The sequence below is a fragment of the Atractosteus spatula genome, chromosome 11 (genome assembly GCF_055471065.1).
Source record: "Atractosteus spatula isolate fAtrSpa1 chromosome 11, fAtrSpa1.hap1, whole genome shotgun sequence".
Classification (NCBI taxonomy): Eukaryota; Metazoa; Chordata; class Actinopteri; order Semionotiformes; family Lepisosteidae; genus Atractosteus; species Atractosteus spatula.
Window position 1 is genome coordinate 48,257,765 of NC_142716.1, and position 15,078 is coordinate 48,272,842.

Below are 15,078 nucleotides of genomic sequence, written 5' to 3' on the forward strand. Positions count from 1 at the left end.
GCAAGAAATTTAACTTCATATGTCCAATATCAGAAGTAGTACAGGAGCAGTGAGTGGATTGATTTTGAATTAAACACAGCTGCGGAGAACGCACTGAGAAAGTGAGGCACGTTTTGCAGCAGCTTTGGAAGTTGTCCTGCAAGTGTTGCACTCCCCTGCTGGACAGAAGGACCACTGCCAACCTGCAGGCCGCAACACTGCTGAAAGCACCGCCCCCTGCCCAGGGTCAGCTTCATTTCTCTTAATATATTCACACTCCCTGGAAAGGGAAAGATCAGTCTGTATGTATAAGCAATTTTCCATTGCAAGTGGTTGTGCATCTACTGTATCTACTGTGCATCCAAAGGGATGTTTGGTGCTTTTCCCCATGGCCCTGGGTTTGTCCATCACGGATGGAACCCAGCAGGTTTTGCGATCGTGCTTGGGATGAGGTCACGCCAGATAAGCGCTGTGGGGGTGGGGTGGAGATGTGATTTGATTTGTATGAACGCAAATCTGGAACAAGGAAGCAGGGAAAGTGCCCACACAACACACAGGGGCTTATTTACTGCCCTCTTTGCCCTTAATCACATTTCGTTCTGATCTGGTTTAATCCTGAGGCTAATCCATCTGCGGGGGGTGGGACAGGACACAGGACTAGCCTGCCACTGCCTGTGTCTCTGCGGCTCTCAGTCTCCTCTCCTCCTCTCTGCACGCCACGTCCCGAGCCTGCTGAGCCCCCGGCCCTGCTGCTCTGGGTAAATGGGGAGGGACCATGTGTACCACTATTATGGTCCTCAGCACCATTGCAATCTTCCTGCGCCGGAGGTTTTCCAATCGCGTCAAACCGTGAGTAACGGATCCTCTCTTCCTTCTTTCCCTGACGCTGTCTTTTCCCTGCGGGACGTGGCCCTGCCCTCCCCCCACCCACCCCCCTTTCCCCCCGTTCTCCGGGCCGGTTGTGTTTGCGGACGGCGGATGTGTGATGCGGCCCGGCACTGGGGCGTCTCAGAGTGCCTCCGGCTTCTCGGTTCCGGCCCGGCCTGGGCCCGTCTCGACGTCCGCTGCGCCACTTCTTCGCCGTGTGCAGTCCGTCTCCAGGCCGGCTGGCTCAGCCCGCTAGCGGCCACTGTCTGAACGCGAACGTGCAAGAGGAAAACTCAGATCGAAGCGCTGTGCTGGAGAGACATGATTCCGAGCAACAGAATCAATGTTGATACTCTTGGCCTGACAGCATTGAACATGCGTCACTTCAGATTAGACGTTGAAATGGAAGATGAAAGCTTGTGCAGAATTACAGTAGTTTATACATCAACCTCTGCAAGCACAGCGCTGAGCTGTAGAAATCTCATGACAATCTACTGTGAGGCTTGTCAGTAATTTTCCAAAATTTTCTGTCACCCAGCTGAAAATATTTGAAATAATTTCTGGGCTGATTAATTACCCATTGAAAAACAGATAGTAAGACTAATCAAACAGACAAACAGTATCTGGGTGGCTTTTACTCTCTTTCAAACTCTGGCAGCTTTAATCTGCATCCTTGTGCACAGACTGCTTCACAAAGAGAAAGGAGATCTAGAATCAGTTCTGTTTTGTACAATAAAAAGCCTTGTTCATCTTTAAGAAGGGGATCCCAGACCTGCATTCTGGAACAAATTCACCAAGGAATAAACAAAATGTTCCAGGGACAACAATGCTCACATTTGTATCCTGCAAATCCCATGGATTTAGTTGTGGTTTATAACTTGGCGAATGTGGTGTGCAAGACACAGGGCTGTTTTTAAACCCTCACAACCCTGAATGCCCCAGAATTTCTGAAAAGCACTCTTAACCAGCAACAGGGGAAAGGAAGGTGACGTGTTTCCCTTTTCAGGAACACGGTAAATCAGACTATAGCTCCCTCCAGGACTACAGCATGCTCGCGTTGTTCTTCTTGGGGTTCTTGCCTGGCATCACGTCCCTGGAGCTTGTAAAGGAAGGGGAACCCCAGGCCCCTCTTGTCCCGGTCGCCCCCGTCTTCTTCACTAAATAACATGGGGCGCAATGTCTGTCCCCTGCAGTGGCGTGCGACCCCCCCATCCCAGCTGGCATCACTAATTACCCCTCCCCCCGGTAAGCTGCTTGGGGCAGGAGTCTGCAGGACGGTGCTTCAGATTTCTCTTACCTTCAGAGTCCCTCCATGTTAATGCCCACTCTGATCTTGGAATGTCATTTTCCAGGCTCTGCTTGTTTGGCAGTTGGCACGGCGCTGTGATGGGGTTGGGGAGGGGCCCTAGAAAAGCAGGGCCTCTGGAATGTAAACAGTGAAACACCCACCGCGCTGCGCAGACCTCCTGGTGGTCCGCACTGCTGGGAGAGCACATCTCATCAGGGCTATTTTTATCCAGGTTAACAATAACAGCCCTTCCCGCGAAGACAACAATGACGGTTCTTTGCGCTGTCCCGGGCCCCTGCAGACGCTGGATTCCATACACACTGGTGCTGCTCGTGTAAACGGGCAGGATGGCAGGGCCCTGGACTCGGGCCTGTCGTGCTCTGGGATCCTGGCAACGCGGATCCGTGGCCCCTAGGCGGCTCCGACCTGCCAGCGCAGCAGGAGGGCTCTGCGGCGGGCTGAGGACGGCGTGGTGTGTTCTGAGCGCCGCGCAGACACGGCTCGAACGCGGTCAGGGAGCACGACCACCCCATCCACCCTGCAACCGCACTGACGCACAAAACACCCACCCGGCCGGCACTGCTGGAGGGCTGCAGGGAGTCACAGCGCAGTCCAGTGAAGGTCTGAGATGAGTTCAGTTGTAACGAAAATGGCCACTTCTGGAGAGCACTGAAGGAGATGCACACAAGGAGTATTTCCCACAGTGCCCCGAATTGCAACATTGTTACAGAGGTTTTTCTAGCCTGATTCCAGCCATGTTATTACCATGATCCAGTGGCTGTTCTTGATGATGTTCCACCTTTCAGCTATTTCTGTAGTGTCATGTTAAACAGCAGGTGTCTGTTCACAATTCTCCCAGGCCAGGCCAAGAGACCAGGTCAATGACCCTGCAGAGCCATATATGTACACTGCCTTTCCATACCACTGCTCCAGCTCTTCAGCGGACTGAGACACAGATGTTTTGGCATTTTGAAGTGGTACAGTACAGCTCAGAAATGTATATCTTGTATTTTGAAAGATCATGTAGAGTAGGGAGGTGCAGTGGTTAGCATTGCTGCTTCATAGTGCTGGGGACCTGGGTTCAATTCCGGACCTGGGGTGCTATCTGTGTGGAGTTTGCTTGTTCTCCCCATCTTCGCTTGGGTTTCCTCCCGTAATCCAAAGACATGCCGGTCAGTTAATTGTCTTCTGGGAAAATTGGTGTGAGTGTGTGTGTGTGTGTGTGTGTGCGTGCCCTGCGATGGACTGGTGTCCTGTCCAGGGTGTATCCTGCCTTACACTTGTGTACCTGGGATAGGCTCCAGCCCCCCCGCAGCCCCGAACTGGATGAAGAGGTTAGAAAATGGATGGTTGGATGTATTTATGGGAAAAGTGGCCCATGGACACTAAGTGGCAGAAGAAGCTTTGCACAGTCGTAACTTCCATTTGCAAGCTTTTGAGCTCTAGTCAGCAGTCAGTGCTGAATGGTCTCACTCAGTCACTCACACCATCAAGTCCAGTTCTTTCAGAAAAAAAAGCCTCTGAGCCTCTTCATCGAAAACCCCTCAGCCCTTCCTGTGGTTTCTGACTGACATGGCCTGATGGCGGCTCCTCCCTCTCTCCAGGTCCAATGAGGAGATCAACGAGAAGGAGATGGCCTACGTGCAGGCCGAGGCCTCGCAGCCACGCTGACCGCCGGCGCTGGCTGGGCTCAGCCGTGAGGTAACCTGGGGGGCGTGTGACACGCTCTGCTGTGCTGGTGTCGCCTCAGCCCTGTCCTGCGAGAAGGCTGTTTGTTTCGGGGGTATTGCAGGGGTAATATGCTTCTAGCACATACAAACGTGACTCTTTCTGTAAGAAAGGTCACAGAAGAGAGACGAATGTGTAGGTGCGCCTCCTGTTCTCAGTTTTAGATAGATTTTCCTGCAGTTTCCACTTGTGTCTTGATTGTTTGACTCTAAGGTCTGCTGGGTGGCCTTGTCGGTGCCTCTGTGGATTTTCAATACTTGAATCAGGTTGCCCCCATACTCTTCTCTGCTCAAGACTAAAAAGATAAGGTTCCTTTAGTAAGTCAGCGTAGGACATTTGGGCACAAGAATACATCTGAGTGCTCTTCTTTGATTGATTCCAGTGCAGCAATATCTTTTCTACAACATGGTGACCAAGACTGTACATAACATTTCAAAGCGAAGTTTTACGAGTTCATTGCTGAGCTTTAACATAACATTCCGTGACTTAATTTTCACATTTTTAACTATACAGTATATCTGAATATTCTGTGTGCCTTTTATATTGTTTTCCCACTTTCTGATGGAAATGATGTGTCAACAACTCTTGCGCAAAGACGGCTTCTTCAAGCTTTATTTTTAGAGTGCAGCGTGTCTGCAGCTCCTGCTGCCAGGGGAATGTGAAGAGCTCTTATCACACTGTTCTTACCGAACGCTCAGGTGCTTGTGCACAGATGCTAAAAGCTTTTACCTCCATTTCTACTTTGGCTCTGCGGTGCATGTTCCTCTCAGAGCGCAGCCCCTGTAGAATATTGAGTCGGGTACAATCTGAGGAGAACATGTCTCTCAAAGACTTCCTCCTTAAATGAAATAGGAACTGATTTTTCAAGGCTACAAAATAAATGATTAAGAATGAAAATCACTTCAATGTGCATCCACCTAAGCTGGTATATTCCAGTATATGGTATTCCTGGTTTCTTTCTGGGGAAGTACACTCGGTGCCTTGCAAACCCTTTGAAAAGCCCATAGAGTCAAGTACATACAGTACATAGAGTCAAGGCTGAAGTACATGCACAGTGCAGATATGCCAAGGTCTTGCTAAAGGCCATTATATCGATGTAGTAAACTTCTACAATGGAAGAGCTCCTCTGGTAGGTGATTGGTTGACTTGTGCAGATACAGCTCTGCTTCTTCCTCCCTTTCTGCTCGCCTTGTGTCTCCATGGAAACCAGGTTAAGGCTCCCTGGAAGCACACATGATCTCCCCGCAGAGCTGTTAGAGCAAATATCGAAAGCTGTCAAACTCAATCACCGCCGTTAATCTGCTAGGCACTTGCAGGGAGTAAGGAGCAACTCAGCTGTGTTGTGAAAGCTGGCTTCTTAAAAGAAACAGCTGGTTGACATCCAGCTACTTTCTACAAGATAAGCTAGATGGGACCTTCTCTCGCTCGTAACCTTTCTGACGTTCTTATATCACCAAGTCCTTTCACACATGTGCTTGAAACTGCACTCTGAAATTCAGTCTCGGAACTCAGACGTACCACAATGAAGTGCAATGCAGCTCTAAAGAACGTAGCTCCCCTACGTGATGATCTGAAGAAACATTTTTCTGTTTTTTAGAACTACATTGTTTAAAATATTTGCTTATCATGACCAATTTTAGGAAAAAGACAAAATCTTTGGAAAATCAAACCTCTGTCTACTTGTGAACAGGACATACACTTTAAATAACAGGTTTAATTCAGATCCTAACTCTAAATATGCCTTTCTTAACTGTATACTGTACAGAACACTGAAATTGCATAGAAATGTTCCGAAGGGGAATACAGCTTAGAAAAACGTTTCAGTTGCTTTTACTCTGATGCATTCAAGAATTCTTGTACCTGATTTCAAATGAAAAAACAATCTGACAGAGAAGAAACAGCTCCCTTGTCTTACAACCCTGGACGCACAAGACTTTGTGGAGCTTGTTGATGCTTGACTGATGCAGTTCAGGCGGTGAAGCTGCAGGTACTGGCTCAGGGACTGAGTTACCTGACCAGCGGGTGCTTCATTGCAGGGTACCAGACCTTGTGGGGCTGTAAGGACTCTTTCAGCCAGTTCATATTCCCGCACCCTGCTGACGAGCTGCTTCATGCAGAGACTGTCCTGCCAGTGGGACAGGTAACCCAGGACCAGCCAGCAGTCTGAGCAGTGAAGGAATGTGAGAGACTGGAGAGTTGCACACTTAGAGGCAACGGCCTGTTTTTAGCTCTTAAGTGCTGCCTTCCCCTGCTGCGCTGCTGTTTCATGCTAAATGATTTAAAACTTGTGCACTCACGCATTGGGCTTTGGCTGAGCTGCTCAAGAGCCGTGTGTACCCGGGTGTCCTCTGAGATAATCAATGCTGGAATTTGAAAATATCAATACTGTGAAAATATAACATTTTCTCTACAAACACCTCCCTGGGTATTTATGACTGCTTTTCTTAGGACACAGACATTTGTGTATTAGAAATGTGGAGATTTGTTTATTTGAGACTGGGGTATAATTAGACCAATATTTACACAATTTGGTTTATTTAGTAAATAAAGCATGAGATTATGCAGACTTTCTAAAGGAACTGTGTTTTGAATTTTGACAATGGGAAAATTTCAGATGCACAGGCTGGAAAGGGTCGGCTCTTCTGCTCTTCATTAGGTTGATGTCTATGTGAAGCGAAGGCATGAGAGATATTTATTTTTCATCTTGTCTGTCTTATCTTGTAGATGCGGGTTCAAGTTGTACAGGATGTTCAGGTTTCAATGTTCGAAAGCTGGTGAGTAATCTGAGCCCTGTGCATTAATGTATTACCTCCGTCCACAGTGCAGGGGGTGACTTGTGCCAGAGCAGGTCAGCACACACATTTAGGAGACTCTGAGCAAATCTTGTCATTTAAACTTCACTGCTACATGCCAAAGATGTCTTTGGCTCCTGCTGATTACCTCGAGTTCAGTCCTCAGTCTGACCCTCTTGACACTTGCATAGGAGTTCATAGAGCCATATACAGTTTATCACCCTGCAAGTCACAACTGGCAGCCCACTGTAGCTCAGCAGATGTGAGCTCCGTCAGTACCTGGATGAGAGACCTCCTGGGAAAGCTAAGGTTGCTGCTGAAAGAGGTGTTAGTGGGACCAGTAGGGGTCTCTCACACTGTGGTCTGTGTAGGTCCTACTGCCCCAGAGTAGTGACAGAGACACTATATTGTAAAAAGGTGCTGTCCTTCAAATGAGACATTAAAACAAGGTCCTGACTCTCTGTGGTCATTAAAGCCACCGTTGCATCATCCAGGTGGACACACTGTTATTGTTGTTGTTATTACTGGTGTGAATAAAAAAAGCTTGCGTTTTCTTGAGCTCAGTAACAGAAGTAAAGCCTGATTGATCTATGATTTTATCCCCCTACATCTAAAACATTCTGATCTGTGAGTTCAGCTAGATGAAGGGTATATGAAGAGCATCCCTCATTTCTTTGAGTACAACTGGGAAAATACTATCTGTCCCTGGCAATTTAATTGGCTCTAATTAGAATCTAGGCCCTGTAGAAACTCAGTGGCAATTTTACTAGAATTACATGACCCTGGTGGAGCTCCTTCTATTGCATGGGGCATGCAATTAATCATGCATTTTCCATCAAGAGCAGTACCTCCCCACTACTTCATACAGCTGCGACAAGACAGCAAGTGCACAGCAGCTGCCTCACAATAGTGATTTTTTTGTTTAAAATATTACTTTTACCCTCATGTCTGTCAATGCAACAAGGTAACCGATGTGCAAAACACTCCCCAGCTGATGATAGCCTATATGTAAGAGCCTGCAGACTATTAAGCCTGAAATGGCTCCCACTGTTCTGTAATGGGGAATTTATTTCCAGGACTGTAGATAATATTTCTGTATTGCTACGATTTTGTCCGTAGCTGGTATTTTGATAGCTGGATCTCTGCGGCAGCTCTCATCTTGTGTTTTTTTTTCAGAGCATCTCCGTCAACAAGATCCCCTCCCCTGATCCAGGACATGCGTCTGACAGCCTTTCCCACCTGCTCCAAATCAGGCAGTGAACAGAGAACTGCACAGAAACCCTCCACAGCGATTTCACAAAGTCCAGGATGCTACGGAAGGATGCTCTGGTTGGAGATATCCCTGGGGATGAGCACCATGACACCCCCGCAGAAGAGGATTGCTCCCAGCACGCATCTCTTGGCTCGTCTGATCCAGCTTGTCCTCACTGCGCACTCTCAGCTTACTCATGGACAAATCACATCATGAACTCTTCCCATGAAAAACCATTGTTCTTGTCTCGTTTTATAGTTTCAAAGCCATATTTACAATTCTTCATGCCCCTCTACCGCAGTGCTGTAATAGGTGGCCGATGAAGATACTATTATGCTTGCATAACCTAGTGGTGCCCTTGTGACAACACGCAATGACGCAATTGTCTGTTTACAGTCATGCAGTGCACAAGGCGTGGTGTGCAGGGGTGATGAATGCCCCGGGGGAATAGAAGACAGAAACGGCTCACATTAGATGTGCAGGGGCCCCTGCTGTGTGAGTGATGAATTAGTACCAGCCAGGTGAACTAATAGGTGAATCCCATACTGTAGGTGCAGATCCCCGCAGTCAGAGCAACCTGCTGCTCACCTGTCCTGCCAGCTCCAGCTCCACCTCCACCAGCCACACAGCCCTCAGGAGGGACCTGATTGGTTCGACTAATCGATTAGTTTCACAGCGTGATTAAGAGCGGAAAGCAGGTGATAGCACTGTCCTTGATTCCTGGAAGTGAGCACTCTTGTTCTATGGGGTAAACTCAGGTCGACAACTCCAATCCTGGAGGGACAGCATGTTGAAAGTTTTCTAGGTCTCTTTGATCCACCAACAGCTACAGACGCTTGAAAAGAGCTCAACTGGACAAATTAAGCTAATGCTCATTAAGAGCAGAGGTGGAGGGAAAACATAAGACGTGTTTGCACCAGTGGTCTGGAAGTTGTCTCTTGGTGGCAGAACAGTGATAGCATCACTTTGGGACCACCTCGTGTTCAGTTAGGTGACACTGGATTGGAGACAAAAATCCATGAAGGTGGAGCGCTATTATGCTTCAAAAAGTGTAGCAATAGAAGCAAAGGAATCCCTGTCTTTCTAAAGATCCAACCTTAATTAAAATACAGATGCAAAATCTGAAGATCAGATTGGTTCATCTTCAAAGCCCTTAACAGCAGCATGCCATCCACCATGGAGGTAAAGAGGGAGAACAGTTTTTGTTCTGTTGATGGCATTGTGTACCAGCTGCTTCCTTTGCTGCGGCACTGAAGCATCTACGTACGTTTATACAGTGCAGTGTCTTTCCGATAGACTTGTAGTCTGATGTAGGCACAACTGGCTCTGATCACCCCAGACAGTGTGACCATGCACTGGAGATCCCTTATTCTCCAACAAGCCCATGGCACAAAGGTGTTGTTCTTTTTCATTCATTTTCAACAGCCTTGCTGTTCAGCAGCTCAAAAAACCTCATTGTCTGTGCCCAATGAATGTTCTCACTAATGATCTCATTTAGCACTTGTGCAACAAAGTCTGTATGACACCAAAATATTTAATTAATATGTAAAATATGCATATCTTACTTTTCTAAACATACAGTATGCATGCAGCAATAGCGACAGATTTGTTGTGAAGCTGAGCGTATTTTGAATCAAGCTAACAGAAAGTGATGGTGCTCGAGAGTCAGCCGCAAACTGGTAGCCCTCAAGAAACCAGGATTCAGCTTCTCTGTGAGTGTCAAAACTTTAGCAAGACACTCTGTAGGTTTCTCGTTTTGTATTGTTGATGCAGAAACCTGATCCTGCCTGAGCAAAACATGTCTTTTAACTGTGCTGTCTTGCATGGGGCAGGGGATAACTAGCACAGGACTGGCAGACTTTCTTTCACTTAAACTCTTTCACTCGTGTTTGAAGTATAGTAATGTACCTTCTTTTGAACTGGACATTGAATAGGATCCACATGTGTTACTGATGGGGACACAGCTCCAGTTCAAACAGCAGGGAGAATCTCAGCCTGCACTGAGACCCTGAAGCTCTTCTCTCTCCCAGTGCTTCAGAATGTGGTATTGCACTTTCCATGGCCTGGAAAATGCCTTTTACTAAAAATATATTCTTTACTAAACAGAAATGGGCACGAGAGGGGGGAGGGGAATCATGGGGCAAAAAATCACAACAGACCTAAACGAATAACCAAGATTAATTTAATGTAATTATTTACAGGATGCCTGGAAAAACTCTTCCACCTCCCCATGCAAGAAGCAGACCGTCCAACTCCTATCATGTTCAATGCCTTTGTCCAAAGTCTGCTTTTTCTCTCTAGAAAAACAAAATGTAAAAACTGACAGTGATTCCTTTTTTTCCACCCTGCCTGGTCAAATAAATGTTGACATGGATTGTTTCTCATCGACAGTCACAACATGTGCTCTCTCTCTCTGTGTGTGTGTGTGTGCGCGCATGTGTGCGTGTGCGTGTGCGTGCGTGTGTGTGTGCGTGTGTGCATGTGCGTGTGCGCGTGCATGCACGCTGGGTCCTCCTGTCTGAGCCTGTCGCTCAGTTTCGGAGGAGGAGAGGTGACCAGTGGACAATTCATCAAGCTTTCGCTCACAGTCATGCACAGATATACATTTTCTAAAACAGCTGTTTCAGACCACGAATTTCCAACGTGATACTTTCTGATACGGTCTGGCCAAAAGGCATTTTGCCCTCTGATCCCTTCAAGGTATAGACAGGTAATGTTTTTGAGAAATGCATTCAAATGAATTAGATGGTTTAACATTAAGTCAGAACCTAGACATTACTTTGGTCATGTAATGTTGGAATATTTGGTAATATGTCAAATTAAATTTCTATTTGACAGTGTTTAATGAAGGAGGAGGAAATCCGCATAACAGATAATCAGAGGACCTTTTATAAAGAATGTCATTTTTATTGACAAGACATCGGAAAGTATTATTACTAGATTTTCATAATCTATGTATAATGACTTACCAATACTTTCTGTCTTTCCTAACTAACGCTCAAATAAAAAAATTCTAAGCAAAATGCTAATATGAAGTATTAATCTTTTGTCCTCCGGCTTAATCTAAATATTTTGCATGAAATGTTTTTAACAAGCAGGAGAAAGAAACCAGGAAGCTGTTTGTAAAAGAGCTCAGCAGTGAGACAGTGTGGCGATCTTCAGAGCAGGGAGAGAGAGGAAGGATTATAGATCACCATGGCTGTGTCTTAAAGAGACTGCAGCTATTTCTGCTCAGTTCTTTTACATTTTGCTTTTAATTCAATGAAATAGGAAGTAAATACTTTGCAACAATAAGAGAAATCAATGAATACCTTTGTAGCACACACATTTATATTACATATACCTATATAGCCAGTATGTAAATCAAGTAGGTAGCTGCATCAGCATGCATAGGTTGCAAGTACAAGTACAGGTTTATTCCATGGTGAAAAGAGAAGAAAAGAAACACAAGGTTTCGGCGGTGGAGCCTTCCTTGTGTGCCACACACTCAAAAGAGGCTCCACAGTCGAAACCTTGTGTCTCGACTTACTCAACTTACTCTGACTTGGACAGTTACATCTCTTAGGAATTACTGGCTTCAAGGAACAGAAGTGAGTCAAATCGAGCTCTGACTCACCTGCCTACAGTGTCATGGCAGAGGCTGAGGGGGGCGTGGCGTGCCTGAAATCACCCTTGACAATAACACCCTGCAGAGTCTGCCCGGCCTCCCCAGAGCTGGCGCAGAAGGAGTCCTGCCCTCTTGCCCTTCTGCTGTCTGAAGTGGAAACATGAAAGCCAACAGCCAAAAAAAAAACAAGAACTGATGCAATTAAAGCGAATCAAAACCAAAGTTGCAGTCTGTGAGAGGGGTTCAAAGGAGAGCGATAATCTAGAAGACCCTCTGCTCTGCTTTCGCGAGGGGTCTTTTGGTAATGAGAAGCTGGGGGTTTGGGGGGAAGAGAAGAGACTGACGGCTCACCTGGACTAATGAGGATTGTGTGCTGAATAATTTAGTGGCCGCCATTATTTTGAAAGGTGATGGGCTAATTAGAACCTCGCTGACGCCGCAGCCTCCCGCGCCCTTCCCTTACACCCCCAGCCAGGCCTGCGGAAATGCCAAGGGCGATGACTGCAGGAGGGGGGTCCCGGCGTTAATTGGCTCCAGCCGGAGCACCAGCGGGCCGGAGGGGAGGGGCCAGGACAGCCTAACCCCGCTTCCCTCCCTGCCCGGGGCAGACGACCGCATGGCCAGCTCGCGTGGGGTGCAAGGAGTTCGGCGGGTCCCAGAGGTGCTGCGCAGGGCAACACCTATCGCACTTTATTTCACAGAGTGCAGGCCGAGGAGCAACCGCGACAGAGGGAAATAAGCCAGGAGCAACACAGAGCCCACACACGCATCCGGGAGCACAGCCCTGTGTGCTGCGCAGGCGCGGCGGAGATGGGAATGCAGCGATTGTGCAAACTGCAGAACTTTCTTGGAGGTTTTTAATAGAGCTGGGCTCTCCTTGTGAAGGTCTGCCCCGTTAAACTTACAGGGGGACCTCGCTCTTCCCGAGTCTACCACACGTCTGTGCTGATCTGTGTTTTGTCCATGCTGGACCACAGCGGTCATGTCTAAGGGTCTGTACAAGCAGGCCTATAGCTGTACCACAGAGATCATGCAAACACGTAGCAAGTCCACTGCAGCCAAGAAATTGTAACTCCATTAACTGATAAAGAGCTTTATCCTACAAAGACTGCCTCATTGTTATTGCACGAGTATTTAAAGAGAGGTCTGTTTACACAGGCTCGGTATGAGACTGCAGTATTCTGGGGACCAGACTGGGGCACATTTTGAATAGAGTTTGCATGTTTTCTCTGTGTCTTCCTGTATAAGACTGTGGGTTTTAACAAGGTTTTGTCATGATCAAAAAATGTCTTTAGCTTGTCTACAGTATTTTAATGTTCTATTGTCTAATATTACAGCAACTGTTGTAAATGAGAAACAACATGTCTTTATTAGAGTTGGGATTTCCTCCCATCACAGACACACTGGCTGTCTTAAAATTGTCACTGTGTGTGTGAGTATGTATGCTGTGCCAGACTGGTGTCCTGTCTGGGGCTCGGTCCCACCCTGCGCCGGACCGGTGTCATGACCGGGGCTCGGTCCCACCCTGCGCCGGACCGGTGTCCTGTCCGGGGCTCGGTCCCACCCTGCGCCGGACCGGTGTCATGACCGGGGCTTGGTCCCATCCTGCGTCGGACCGGTGTCCTGTCCGGGGCTCGGTCCCACCCTGCGCCGGACCGGTGTTATGACCGGGGCTCGGTCCCACCCTGCGCCGGACCGGTGTCCTGTCCGGGGCTCGGTCCCACCCTGCGCCGGACCGGTGTCATGACCGGGGCTTGGTCCCATCCTGCGTCGGACCGGTGTCCTGTCCAGGGCTCGGTCCCACCCTGCGCCGGACCGGTGTCCTGTCCGGGGCTCGGCCCCACCCTGCGCCGGACCGGTGTCCTGTCCGGGGCTCGGTCCCACCCTGCGCCGGACCGGTGTCATGACCGGGGCTTGGTCCCATCCTGCGCCAGACCGGTGTCCTGTCCGGGGCTCGGCCCCACTCTGTGTTCTGTGCTTTTGAGTTCTGAGCCAAGGCTTCCACTACCAGACGCCTTACCAGGCAGCTGTCTTTTAATGCACAAAAGCTGATATTGCACCATGTGCACAGAAAATTAATGATGAAAGAACTGCCAAGAACTGTGTCAGTCATTTATTTTAAAAGACTTTGTACAATTCTGCTACCCCACATGAGGTTTAATTTGAGTGGTTTGTACCTTCATCAAGGCCAGATATGCTCCCTCTGATTATGAGGGCAGAGCTGTCATCCTTTGATCGTAATACATTTGTTGCCATGGCTCATAATTTGGTAGAATAGGCTTTGCCATCTTCTAATGTCCTTCTTAATGAGTGACCATCCGACTGGGAGAACAGGAGGCTCTTGTGTTCCACAGAAGGGAGGGCTTTTACAGAGAGATAACAAAGCCAGCCCATGTGGTTCATTACTCCCTTGCAGGAATCACTCTGCCTTAAGCAAACACCTTGAACTAATTACATACACGCTAATGTCACTGTGCTGCCTTAAAAACCACCGAGAGGAGCAGAAAAAATCCAATTTGCAGCTTGGAGTCAGGGAGATCTGGGCAGTTCAAACAGGTATGTGAGAGTAGTTATGCTTCGCACTGGGAGGTGTTACATTCCTTCCTCTGACTGGAGTGCTTGCAGGGTTTATCTCTTTGCCACATGTGTCAAACATCGCTGTGCCATATTCCATCTCTGAATGCAATCTGGAATATGCCTTAAGGAGCAAGCTTTATTTTTGAATAAAAAGCACGTCCTTCTATTTTTTTTATAACACTACTGTGCAATATGTTTTTTGCAAGTGCCTATAAACAAAATGCACACCCATGAGACATGAAAGTTTTTATGTCTCAGACAAAATATACAGGAAAAGGGTCAGTTGTCTGCATGGGCTGGGGGGAGGAGAATCAACTTTAATGAACAGTGAAGCAATGTCAGTGAATAAGTACTGTAAATACATTTGATAAGCGTGGGAGTAGCATGCTGTAAGATGCAGAAATGCTATACCCCTCAAACCAGCACACAAAGCACATCTAGTAAGGGAGATAGCAGATGCTGCACAAAACTATTTCATTTCACCCATTTTTCACACTGGGTCAGAAATGCCACAAGTAACAGAACTATGTATCTAATCAAGAGGCACAGCTGAAAGCCTGCAGGATCCTAGCTGATATGAGCCCCACTGGCCCTCAGCTCTGATGTGTCTATACCACCGCCTTCATTTTCCAAAGATGCTAAAGCTGAAAACAGCATCAGTGATGACAGAAACGGACTGAGCAAAAGACTGGAGCTGAAAAAAAGAATACAGAAACAGCACGTCTTCGCATCTGCAAAGCTCAGCAGGAAATGGGCAACTGGATTATGACTTAATGTCCACCTGCTCAGGGTCTGTGTGCACACAGAGGGGTGTTGCCTCCCTGCTTACAGCACAGAGTAATTACTGCAATTAGGTCAGCCTGGGGAGAACAGAGCCAGGACCAGATACAAAAGCAGATACTCATGCTCTGGCTTCAAATAACAATACTCCATCTCAGATAAATAGATGAGACAGGCAGACAGATACAACAGATGAGATAAATAAATT

General features: G+C 47.5%; 1 long non-coding RNA gene across 1 annotated transcript; it reads left to right on the top strand.

The window, feature by feature from the left end:
* The first annotated feature begins 3,805 nt into the window (after positions 1 to 3,805).
* LOC148824241 (uncharacterized) lies at positions 3,806 to 7,868 on the top strand. Its single transcript, XR_016093773.1, has 3 exons — positions 3,806 to 3,835; positions 6,587 to 6,636; positions 7,831 to 7,868. It is a non-coding gene; the product is annotated as an uncharacterized LOC148824241 (long non-coding RNA).
* The last annotated feature ends 7,210 nt before the right edge of the window (positions 7,869 to 15,078 follow it).